This window comes from Branchiostoma floridae, chromosome 6 (genome assembly GCF_000003815.2).
Source record: "Branchiostoma floridae strain S238N-H82 chromosome 6, Bfl_VNyyK, whole genome shotgun sequence".
Lineage (NCBI taxonomy): Eukaryota > Metazoa > Chordata > Leptocardii > Amphioxiformes > Branchiostomatidae > Branchiostoma > Branchiostoma floridae.
The window spans coordinates 2,814,429-2,824,877 of record NC_049984.1 but is presented as its reverse complement, the minus strand read 5'-3'; the positions used below and the strand labels follow the sequence as shown (position 1 = coordinate 2,824,877).

General features: G+C 43.0%; 1 long non-coding RNA gene across 1 annotated transcript; it reads left to right on the top strand.

Annotated features, from left to right (window-relative positions):
* The first annotated feature begins 7,563 nt into the window (after window positions 1-7,563).
* On the top strand, window positions 7,564-9,243 carry LOC118417894. The gene is made up of 2 exons (XR_004831402.1): window positions 7,564-7,656; window positions 8,963-9,243. It is a non-coding gene; the product is annotated as an uncharacterized LOC118417894 (long non-coding RNA).
* The last annotated feature ends 1,206 nt before the right edge of the window (window positions 9,244-10,449 follow it).

Here is a 10,449-nt window from a genome sequence, read left to right as displayed (position 1 = left end):
AACCACCGCAAGATCTGCTTGGAGATTAGTTTAAGAGTAGAGTATAGTACAGTAGTTTCGGCCAGGTAGGAGTGTTGATTCCAGTTGTGCTTTTTGTTGAGTCTTTTTCTACCAGCCCCCGCTCCTCTATTTGGATACTTTTTACAATTTATCGGCCAGCCTTGTTAGTCTGTTGGCTAAAATCCTTGGTCCGCCGTTCCAGAAGGACAAGGACACGGGACACTCCTAGGGAGGGACGAGGTCGGCGGACCCCGGGGGACCAGGGCACGGAGGGCGGCGGTCACGGCTAATTCTGTCCGGGCAGATGTAAGACCTCGGTTCGCGAGGCGTCCATGGGATAACAAAATGTGAAATATGCTCAAAGCTTTAATATTTTCAAAAGCTCCCTGACGCCGTCTAAAAAGAACGCCCGTGAACCAAGGAGGTTGAAAAAGGAATCTTTTTCAACCTCATTGCGTGAACGAACCATACATATTAATTATAGATTTGCTTGGAATTGAAGAATTAGTGTCACCTGATACTAGAAAAGAGTTGTTGGCATCCTTCTGTTTCGTAAGAAGAAAAGGGTACTGAAGTAAAAAAAAAAGGCCTCGTCGTCTGCTTCCTAGTCCTACGTTATACATATACCCTGGATGCCAGCCCCCCGGTCCGAATGCAGAATTCCATTTTATGATTGGGGCACGTTGGCACTACTACCGACTAGTTGGCCTGCCCTGGAAACAGTCTGGCACCCAGGCTACTCTAACTCCCATGGCATGAAGTTCAGTTCCCGCACATGTCCTCCACCGTAACGTCCCCGCCCCCTGCCCGGCGGTGACCGCTCCTGCCCACCGACCGTCATGGCTGGACGCTCCGCTGACTGGAAATAGAAGCAATTAACGTCGCCATGTCAATTATCTGCCGTCGGCACGGCCTGTGGGTCGGCTAGAGGACTCAAACTGTGTCCACTCTAAGCAGATGTGTCTCTTCACCTAGTTCAAGTTCACGGCTTTTTGCAGCGTCGTATGAAAAAAAACGAACAGATTAAACTGCGCAACGCAAAATATTATAATATACGTACACGATATCACATCAAGACAGACAAAACAAGTTAAGTGGAATGGTTGAGACATCTATCTGTTAGCAAGTTTTGTTCTTCGTTCTTTGAAGGAGGTTACATCTTTTTCCACAAGAAAAAGTGTGGCTTCAACTAGGTTTGTGCTTTTGTAACATTTTGTCCTCTTGACGTCTGGTGCCCATTGCCTAGGAAGCTCACCACTAAAAGACGAATATAAGACATATAAAACACCGAGAAAAGACCACCAGTTCAAGCGGAAGCCACACATCTGCTAGCACACTACGTCTACGAGATTATATTTCGATTTCGTAATTGTCGTACGTACAAGAGAAGAAGTTGACAGGAGTAAACCCGAGACGTGACAGTTTCCCCTCCCCACATCTGGCCGGAGATTACATACAGACGGGTGACGGGCAGCCGGGCGGACCTGCCAAGAAAAATCTAGAAACGGAAAAGTCTTTAAAATCTCCAAGTAGGTCGTCTTGGGCGGGAAGAAAGGGTCGGTGTCCTGGCTGACACCTGTTTTCCGACAGCTTGGTGCCAAAGAAATAGATCTTGTCTGAGTTCTATTCTTGACGAGTTATCACCCACAACCGTGGAGGTCTTATGCGCTGTAACCAAGGAGGTTATGCTTTAAACATGTACCAATGAAGTTTGAAGGTCTTTGAGTTTGAAGGTCCTTGTTTCACTGACAAAGCCGGACGTACGAGTTAACTACAAGTTGCCTATATGTTATTGCGCAAACTTTGTTATTAAAGAACCTCTTCTTCTGTGAAATCCTACTAATTACTAACCTGACATCCATCCTAATTCATCTCCGAGAGCCATGTGCATCGCTCACGTCCAGAATTCCAATACGACAGTGTTTCGAGTCTTTTGACGCGCTCTGGAAGATGGACACAACATTTTAAAACACTAGTAAGTCAAGAAGGCAAGAAGTAAGTCATTTATTAAGCGTATTCTGCATATGAAACTGATCAACTATTGAAGAATACCGTGAAGAAGTATGTATAGAAAGCTTCTCTGGGAAACTATCCAAGATCATCTAATCCATTTGCGAATTCGTATCCAATGATAGATAGATGTCCAAAACTCGGAGATGTATGACCTCGGTAGTCGGTCAGGCGTGGCGGGTACGTGCACTTGTTCTCCGGGAAACACGTGTGTGGGGAGAGACCGCATGGCCTGGGGAGACCTGTTCCTCACAGCTGGTTCACATCACGGACTGGCACGTTCTTATCCTCTCTGACGGAGGGCAGAGACACGAGAGGGCATCGTTCGCACGACTCCTTAGCCTGGGTGCCAGACTGTTTCCAGGGCCTATAAGCCCAACTCCCAGCTGTAAGGCCAACATAGCCTGATTAAATCTCGCTTATAGCAGCCCGTCCAACTTCCGCCGGCCTGGGAGGGGCCAGTTAAGCCCCGGACAGCAGAGTCTGTGTTAGACTGGGGCCAATTTGCCCCAAGGAAATTCTACAACAGGCCCCCGAGTAGTTGACTGTGATAAACAGATATTATTGAGATCGGTCCGGGGTCTGTTATCCAGGCTAGCTAGTCTCCACACCGTACCCCAGAGTCCAGCCTGTTCGCTGTTAGATCCGGTAGCGACCTTCGAATTTTCGGGAGCCCCAAAGTGAACAAGGCTAGACTCCAGGCCAACATCGATGAAAAACTCTCCGCGGTTCAACAGAATGAAACACGTATAACGGAACAAGCTATCAAATTTACAAATGCCGTCTAACTTTATGTCTAAAAACACTTGCTGGTAACGAGAATGATATTGCACTTTTTTTTAGTCATTGCCATTACGCAGCTGTTGGAATATAGAAAACGATGAGTTTTCTAAGTTACTGACCCGCCTTTTCCTGACACGTCTTGACTGTTGTGTGTCAGGATTTTCCATCCCAAAGAACACACGTCACATACAGCAAGGAGGTTCTAACTTTGACAGAACACCCTTATTGCGGTTAGCCTCAGGACCTGAACTTGGCGAAGGTGCGCTGAAGTTTACTTAAAGTCCCAGACAGACAAACGCCACCCCTAACCACCCACGTGTCTGACAGACAGAACTACTGTTTACCGCACAGTCTGGTTAATCTAGCAGAACCGTAGCCTCCATCGGGCCTTCCTACTAGCCTCTACCAGGCTCCGTCGTGGATCGGTAGAATCATTATCCTCACCACGAGGTGAGGAAACGTACTCTTCTGGCCGGCTAACTCCCCTAGCGTACTATAGACTCTATTTGTCCAATTTCTACAATTAGACCACCGATCCAGGAAGCCTGGTAGAGGCTACCTTCCCACGGGGGTGCTGGGATCGTAGCCTCCACCAGGCCTTCCTACGGGGGTGCGGGGATCGTAGCCTCCACCAGGCCTTCCTACGGGGGTGCGGGGATCGTAGAATTCGGCAAGAAATCGAGAAATTGGCCAGGGGAGTCAGTCCTCGCTATTAAATATTTCCCCTCGCGACCGACCAAGTCCCCTGATATCAAAAGTCCCCTAATATCAAAACTCCCCTTGCAATTTTTCTCCCTACACTAGCCAGCGTAGTAGGTCTGGTAGAGACTAGCAGAACCCGGGTGCGTCTGTACGGACTCTGTAACGTTCACTCTGAAATGTCAGTTCCTGTTTTAGTCACCTCGTCTGCACGGTCCCGAGCATTTGACTGATGTGGTCGCCAGTTTTTGGCACAAGCAGGTGGCATATGAGGTTCTAGCTCCATTGCTGTATCCTGGAGCCACAACAGTAGATCACAGTAGGTAAAATGATCGGCTCGCATTTCAGCTGCTTTGTTTCAGACGTGTTAAAAATCGGAAGAAACTATTAGCAGCATCCTTGGCAGCATTAACAGGAAACATAAAGGTCTTTTATTCAGTCACTAGCGTCGCATCAAGTCAGCTTGTTATGCCAATACACTTTGGCGACAAAAAAATTGTAAAAGTAACGTTTAACCACATGAACCCAAATCATCTTTCTGGTGGACTTTTTCTTTGCACCAAATCGTAAATAAACAAAACATTGGCACGCTTAATTGCGGTAGTTCAATATCCGACTGTTGTAACACTTTAAAGCCCATATTTCCGCAACCTCCGATCGATTTCTCAGGTTTCACCGTGAACTTGTGTATAGAGACGTGAACATGTGTGTTGAGACGTTCGCTCACCCCGCCCCCAGCTCCCACCTCGCACGGGTCCGTCACACACGGGGTGACGTCATCTCCCAATCACAGAGTCGGGAAAATATTTATTCTAACCAAACGATCCTGTACCAATCGTCACCGGAACTCCAGATTTCGGACTTGACTCGCGAAACCAGCAGGTCGCCCCCCTCCCCACGTGGCCACCTGCCAACGGACCCAGATGTCAGTCGGGAACGATGACTCATTCAGGGTGACCTTGAAACGTTCGGGGGGAGGGGGCATGAACTGCGAAACTTAACGTGACCTTTTGGGTGAATTTTTGGGTGAAGGAGACCGTTCTAAGTGGGAAAAACTTTTGCCGCTTATGATCGGAAACAAATGAATAAGTCCGAGTTAAACGTTATGAGAGTTCGAGCAAACGGCAGATGGGCCTTCTATTAACGTAAGAGCGGGGGAATCTATTCTCTTTTTTGGTTTTTAGTTTCTTAGCAAAGATTTCATTTTACCATTCCACAATTTCCTTTTTTTCTATCCTTTTTTCTAAATCCACCATTTTTCATTCATTATCAATCATCTATTCAACCTTCATTAATTTCGTTATTGTCAAACGTTATTGTCTTCAGTAACGTTATCCAATGTAGCCTGGTATCCAGCCGTATCATAGCCCCTAGTCTCTCCTGTCCTCTGTATTTCCGGAGAGGACAGAAGAGACTCGGGAGCTATAACACGGCTGGATACCAGGCTATGTCCAATGTGCTCGAACCATTTTGTAAACGTTACCCTGTATTGTCATCCGATCAACCCGATTACAAACGGAACAAATATGTTTGTCATTTTTACATCCAGCCAAGTTCAATTCTCGAAGGTCACAGAACCCCGCCTGCCGTGACGCTCAGGTCCCGGGCCCGACGTGCCTTCCGATCCGGCGGGAGGAAGCGAGGACGGAACGTGCGGAAAAACGCAAATTTCTCCCGGTCCGTCCTCGAGGTCTGATCAAACTTGTCATGTGAACTTGACATCTCCATGACGTCATCGGGAGGGTAATTGATATCTTGGAAAGCCGCGGTGGTGGAATGTGATATCCAAGAAAGATACCGATAATGTTTACAGTGATTCAGCAATATTTGTTGTTGGCGTGATAGTCAAGTGTGAAGACGCAACGGAGTTTCTAGTTTCTCTCTCTCTCTGGAATAGAATAGAGTATTTTTTGTGCGTTTTGTTGTCTTCTCGGTCACACTTTTTCATTTTTTATTATAATTGATATAACGTTACAGTTACCTAGTATGAAAGTGAAGGTTACACATATCCTATGTAGCATGATATTCAAGTGTGAACATACAACGAAATTTCTAGCCTCTCTCTCTAACGGTTCCTTCAACTAGCTAGCAGACATTGCACAAGCACTTCCCTTATGCTTAAACATTGTGGTAACGTTACAATGATTGGCACTTAACTAGTTGTGGGGTAACAAGTTTCCCGTTTCTCTCTCTCTAGAATAGGATATAACGGTCTCTCAGTTACTTACTAGCTATGAAACATCTATGGAGCGCCAACGGTGTCAAAAGAAGAAAAATCGTTGCGAGGAAAGAAAACGCGGAGAGAGATAAAAGAAACCGCGCGAGAGGAAATAAACTACACCCGTCAGAGGGAAAACAAAAGAGGGCGCGAGAGGAAAAACGGACATTTGGTGATGGATGGGAGTAAATGCTTAAACAACGTTACTGATGACTTGGATATCATAGATTACCTCTGACAGCATCTCTCTGTGTGTGTGTTTGTTTGTATGTATATGTGTATGTATGTGCGTATGTATCATGTATGTGTGTGTGCGTATGTGTGTGCACGTGTGTGTGTATGTGCGTGTGTACAATGTATTTCGTGACTAGTTATTATGACCGGCCGTGCATGATGAGTGCTTGTGTACACTGTGTTCATTTGAACGCATAAGTAAAATTGTTAAACAGAATCGCTACCCCAGCATTGCACATGTACATTTGCCAGTCTAAGTATACTATGTAGACATCACTTCATTCAATAGAATTGTATTCATATCGAATATACAATAATTTTCTCTAATCATTTGACAGAAAGTTATTACCGAGAGTCTTGTCATATATGCATATAAGGTACTTGCTCTTGCTCTCTTTCCGACACACACACACTCTCGCGCTAGATATTTTCTGTAGGGGAGAAAATATCTTGCGCAAGATAAAATATTTTGCGAGAGGGAAAATATCTTTCGCGAGAGAAAACATTTTGCAGAAGAGAATAGAGATCTTACGCGAGAGATGATACTTTGCGCGAGGGAAAATATCTTGCGTGAGAGAAAATACCTTGCGGGAGAAAACAAATCTTATGTGAGAGAAAACACCGACTATTTTGCAGACAGTCGTCTAAGCCTACACAAACACCATTAAAGAACTGTGTATCTGGATGATTAAGAAGTATAGCAAAGTGTGATCTTGATGTGGGTAAAATGGTGCTTTAACATTTGAAGGATAATGCATGAAACACAGTTCCATGTGTCTAGTATGTTATAGATATGCATCGCATCATACATCGCAAATCATGATTGTTGCGGTTACAACTGAGCAAGAAAGTCCAGCCTTTCCTTAGCCGGGAATGAATGAGAATTTAAATCAACAGATGTTGTCCTAAACGTCTACAGGTGCCTTATTACGATTGGCATGTCAATAGGGCAAACAATTCTTATTGAATGGGGCATCTTGCCAAAAGGCTGGACCTATTTCGATAATAAATAGTACGTGTGTTTTAATATGGCTCGCAATTAAATTATCACCTAACTTTACCCACCACAGGCATTGATTTTACAACAACAACATTTTATTCATGTCATTATGATAATGCAGTTTCATCTCGCTCACGTTCTTCTTTCGCCTGACGTGCCTGATTATTATTCCTATCCCCCTGGCGTTTATTTCCTCCCGCCCAGGATTTGTCCTCGCTCGCAGCAAGTCAGCCAGCGCGAGCGAGAAGTAAAAACACCACATGCAAACGCGAGAAATTACTTTACCGAAATCAAGACCCAGAAGTAAGATAGACCTCACACTCGCATTGTATATTTTAGGATTTGTATTTAGTACATGTACAAACAAACGTTTTTCTTCCCAGTTTGCACCCATCGATCCCTTTTCGCGGCGTTGTCTTTCGCGTGTGCCTGTGATTTTGTTTCCTCTCTCTCGGCGAAAACGATGATGATGATTTTACCTCTCTCTCGGCGAAAACGATGATGATGATTTTTCCTCTCTCTCGGCGAAAACGATGATGATGATTTGCGAGCGAGGAAAAAAACCGCATGCAAGCGCGAGAGAACAAATCACCGCGGGGGAAAGAAAATCGCATGCAAACGCGAGAGGTGATACCGACCGCTGACGTCACGCCCCCTCAGACGTGAACAGGATTGCTTCAGCCACTGGTCTGCTACAACATGCAACACTCAGGTATAAGAGTCTGTTTATATAGGCCTTACAACTACATGTGACCTGCACTATGAGACATAGATTTGCTACAAAATAACCGAGTCATGAAGAAGATTTGTTGGTTGTTTGGTAGCCGTAATAGGCGTAAATAAAGTAGGGAGGCGGGCGAGGGTAGGGCGTCCCTTCGCCCCCCTCCCACTCAGATATTATACAGTAGAAGCCAGTTAATTGCCCAACGGATTAACACACACTTCTGTTAGGCAGTGCAACAGGCAGTACAATTAAGCGGCTTCTACTGTGTACTAGTACTTTTAGGAAGGGCATGGCATTGGCGCAAAATACAGGGAACCCAGCATCTATAGAGTCACAGTCACAGTCTAGCAAAATAATTGTTCACTGTATTATAGCAAATGATAGAAATTCCCTCTTCCATATAAAACAGGTTCCAAGTTTTGGATACAGTAGAAGCAGCTTAATTGCACGGCCTATTTGCCAGTGAATTTCGTGTAATTATCCGGCTGGTGCAATAATGCGAAGTTGTCTAGCAGGACCACACCGGTTTGGGATTTTGGGATTCCGTGCAGTTAACAGAAGTGTGCGTTAATCCGTTGTGCAATTAACTGGCTTCTACTGTATTAAGCACACAAAAATGTATTCCGTTAAGTATTATGCAATGTAACCAAGGATACACACACGCCAAGGAGGCATGCATGCCTGTCCATGGTGCTGAACACATTTTCAAAATGCTACTGAATATTGAAGCTTTAAAGCTAGAAACAGATGAGAGGCACCAAAGAAGCCTAGAAACTCTATTAAAACCCTGCCTGAAAGAACTTCCCATTTCTTTGTTATCGTGACCTTGTTAAAATGACCTTGATCCCACAAGACTCATACAGATGCAGTGTTTCATTGTTGAACCTAGATTCCAATCTAATGACATTAACTGTTACATCCTGTATTCTATATTTTTTGCCATTTTGTCTGTCCATCTGTGATTAAAATCTGAGTGTCTGCACTAAATCAGTAAGAGTCTCATTGAAACTCTGTCTGGATGTTTGCTAGCCTTAGTCATTTCATCATCTGATGGAATGGGGTAGCTAGCTATGGGACAAAATACTTGTATATGGCTACTCCATAATTTTGACAGATAGAACAATAAAGATAAGGTCATCTCGAGAGCTATGAATTGGCCTGTAAAGGTGGATGAAGTGACTGATCATGTTCTGATTTTTCTATCTTGTAATTTTTCAAACCTGGTATGGTTTGGACTATGATTTCCGACAATGCTTGAAATGTCAAATCTCACTCTCCTGTTTCCATTCTCCAGATGGAGCACCTTCATGGGAAAAGAAGCAGAACTTGGTCCATGAGAGAGTAAACGGGGAGAAACCAGACCTGGTCCCAGCCAACAGGACATGGATTGTAACCAGCTTTGCAAATTTTAAAAACAGTTGTAAATTTTTTTTTTTTTTTAGAGATTTTATTGGCAAGATAAAAATTCAAAATGTATATCATTTCAGCCGGCATCATTTTTTGTACATACAGAAATGCAATAAGATTGTGAGGCATGTGTAACGTTTCAAGTATTTATTAAAGCTGTCAAGAAGATTCAAAGTGTATGTGACTTATTGTTGCATCTTTGCTTTTACTGCATACATCTGTAGATGGTAAGATTATGAGAATGTATATGGCAGCAATCATTTTACACTTTATCCCAATTCTTCTTTCTTGAATGAAAGAAGACTTTTGGGGCTAAGATTACCCATGTAATCTTCCCAAAGAATGTGACACTGTCAGTATCATCTTTTGAAAAGAGTCTGCAATATGATCAAAAGCAGAATAGTTTCTTACCCATCCCTCCTCAAGAAAAATTGTGACTATGACACTACCAGTAGTACCCTTTTTGGTATGTCTGTGTGTCAGTGTTTCCGGATATTTTTTGAAATGTAAACACTTTATCAATATGAAAAGAATCCTAAACAATCAGGTCATTCATTGTTTCTGTACCATATTTTGACAACTCTGCCCATCTTGTTTGAATCAACACCAGCAGAAATTTAATGGAAAGAAGATCTTTATTCCCTTTACAGTACATATACTGGGTAATGTGCAGGTCAATACAAAATGGTATTTAACAGATACATGATGATGATGATGATGATGACTTTATTGAAAATTCGCAGTGGGACCACTGAATTGCATTCAATTTACATTTGAAACACACGATAACAAGGGTCAAATATTACACATTACTAGGACTAAGTACTATATACATATATACATTGGTTAAAATTTCATTTGGACGATTGTCTGATAACAGAGGAGTATTATTATAGTGAAGTGTCTGGCAAGTTAGCACAAGAACAAATTTGACTGCCCCTGTGATGGTGAAGATGTATAAACAGATATGTCTTATAATCAAAAGTTATATCAAGTTATTAGATATATCAATTCCTCAAAATTTCTTAGGTGTATGAATTCATGGGAAACATATATAGCATCAGTAGTACTAGTCTACAAAATATAACAATCTATTGTATAATCCACATTCTATAAAATTGAGTTCATCTTCTATCTTATCTTGATTACAGTATCTTCCATTTTCAATTAATGATTTGTGGCAGCCAATCCCCTGTCTTGTTAATTTCTTTGGGCAGTCCTCTACTGTATATTGTCAATATCTATATCCTGTTCTTGACTTCAACAGTCTATATGACCTTAGTTTGTTTTTAGCGGATCCAGGTAATGTTATTATCATCAGTTTCTTTTAATAGATTTTATCAATAATCAATCAATGTCATGACATTTCCATAA